This window comes from Podarcis melisellensis (assembly GCF_964234715.1).
Source record: "Podarcis melisellensis genome assembly, chromosome: 9".
Classification (NCBI taxonomy): domain Eukaryota; kingdom Metazoa; phylum Chordata; class Lepidosauria; order Squamata; family Lacertidae; genus Podarcis; species Podarcis melisellensis.
The window spans coordinates 27,833,296-27,836,099 of record NC_138541.1 but is presented as its reverse complement, the minus strand read 5'-3'; positions in this window follow the sequence as shown (position 1 = coordinate 27,836,099).

The following is a 2,804-nucleotide window of genomic DNA, read 5'->3' as shown; positions in this document are numbered from 1 at the left end:
GGCATCTAACTGACATAAAGTAACTATTTATAGAAGCAAACACTCCAGCCACTCATATCTTCCTGGCGAAAGAAGAGAACAGAAAAGATTCTGCCGCACGCCCCACAACAGTGTGTGTATCTCTTCCACAGCTTGTTGAAATATTTGATAGAACACTTCTTCATAGTTGTACAGCTTGTCCCATCATCACGTTTGAGAATGATAATCTCCACATTATAATTTAGAAGAAATATATTTTTAAAATACGGTCAATTAAATACATGGGTGGCAAAGACTATATTTGATGGGACTGGAATGGACTAATCCTTTGCTGAAAGATAAAACCATAATTCTATACTGCCTAATAGCTAAAGTTAGTGTTGAACAAAGACTGCACTTAAGAGTCTGAGAGTAGTCTGCACTGAAAAAAACAATTTTCACTTTGTTGTTGTTGGTGGTGGTGGGGGTGAGAATAAAGTCCTATATCACAGTCGCATGATTTTTAATGCAGATTGCTGGAAGTGACAGTCCCAAACTTCCATTTTACACACTGCTTCTGTCATTTCCTCCATACTCAGGCTAAAGGAACACTTGATTATTTGCATACAGCTAGTTTTACCATGTTAAAGTGGTTATGCTTGCTTTTCTGTAGCTATTGTTGCTTGATAAGACATCATACACCACACTTGGCATCTCATAGTGAGTTGTTCCAGTGGAATGAAATGGGAAGAAGTTTCTCAGATATCCCAAGCAAGCTGTACCCAGTTATCATGCAGCTATAGTTTTGGAGATGAACAAATCAGCCTGTCTTTATTCTTTAAAAACGGGCAGTTCTAGAGTGATAGCTTGATTTCTGAAAGCCTATCCTACTGATAAACACACAACAATTATATAACGAAATCTACGTAGTGTTCCTCTACACTTTCCTAGAGCAACTGACCTGTGAAGTACCCTCTTGTGTTGAATAAAGATGAAATGCTTTTAGACATCACAAGATTGACCCTTTTATATTCACTAGTCATGAAACTGGCCTTTACCTTCAGATAGATCACCAGTTAATGCCTTACGACTGAAAGCTTCTTATACCATTACTCCGGTGTCTACTTCAGCTTTTGGTGTGTGTCCCTGCCCAAGCCATATAATTGTGTTGTTGTGTTGACCTATAAAGCTCTGAAGCCCTTAAAGGCAGCTTCCATCCTTGTGTTTTGATGCAGCCCTTTAAGCTTAACAAAGAACTCACTTTAATTGTATAATTCGTGTGTTGAATTTGATCAGCAATGTCACATGAAGGTCACACACACACACCATCCATTTAGAGCATATATAGAGGACATATCCTCCCCACCAAATAACCCTGGGAACTGTAGTTTGCCCCTCACAAACCCATGATTCCCTGTACTCTTAATGAACTACAGTTCCCAGGATTTTGAGGGCTTTTAAATTATGGTCTTCTTGGGGACTGCCCCTCAACTATGGTCTCTTAACTGATATTCTTTACAAGGTGATAATTACCCTAGGGGTTGTGTTGAGGAAATTTACAGTAAGCAGCTTTGGGGTTATTTTAGCTTATTTTGAGTATATGTTTGTTATATTACACTGGGCTTTTTTAAAACAATAGATCTCTCACCATACTCTATTGAGGGAATGGGTTAAGAATATTTAAAAATCTGTTTTGACCATCTGTACCTCTTGTTATCAAGATCTTAATGGTCCCTTTCCCAGAAAAACTCCTTAGACAAATTGTATTATGTTTAATGTAGAACTATACAATTAGTAGAGCAAATAAATTATATGCTGTATAATAGACGTTCAATTCTTAGCTGTTGTGGGGTACCGCAGGGTTCTTCCCTTCTGCATCCCAAGTGGTGTAATGTTTATTAAACAGCTGGAATTTTAAAATAGGGAGGGAAATCATTAGCAATTGTCCTGGCTGCAAAAAGGAAACCAGTAATTAACTCATTGATTAATGTATGGCCACTTCAGGAATGCCAACGCCATAAGAGTGAACAGGAAGAAACTAATTTAATGGGCAGAATCCAAAACAGATAAGCAGGAAACTATGATTTAAGTGACCAATTGAAGAGAGAAAAGCCACAGCAGCTCTTTAAGAGGCCACACTGGACAAGCAAGTGTTACAATTGCCTTTTATGGAAGTGGGTGGCATTGTGGTCTAAACCACTGAGTCTCTTGAGCAGGCTTGCTGATTGGAATGTTAGCGGTTTGAATCCGCACAGCAGGGTGAGCTCCCGTTGCTCTGTCCCAGCTCCTGCCAACCTAGAAGTTCGAAAGCACACCAGTGCAAGTAGATAAATAGGTACCACTGCAGTGGGAAGGTAAACATCATTTCTGTGCACTCTGCCTTCCATCACAGTGTTGCCCCAGAAGCAGTTTAGTCATGCTGGCCACACAACACGGAAAGTTATTTGTGGACAAATGCCAGCTCCGTTAGCCTGAAGTGAGATGAGCGTCTAAACCCCATAGTCACCTTTGACTGGAGTCCTTTACCTTACCTTTTACCTTACCTTTACAATTGCCTTTTGAATTTACCGTAATTTTTTAATTATTTTTTTTTACCACAAATCAGGTGTGAAAAAGGATGGGAGGCAACTCAGACACAGCGGATTGCAATAGTTTGTTCAGAATGACCTCCAGGTTCTCCATAAAACCTAAGAGAATGAATTATGTACATTCCAAAGAAAACAGTTAGTGTAGAAACAATCTACAACTCTCTGGACTGTGTTCACTTTTGAACATCTTAGGTCTGGCTATGTGTTATTTTTGAGTCTCCTAGTGGAGTCTGGAACAAAACAAATGGTTCCTCAAAT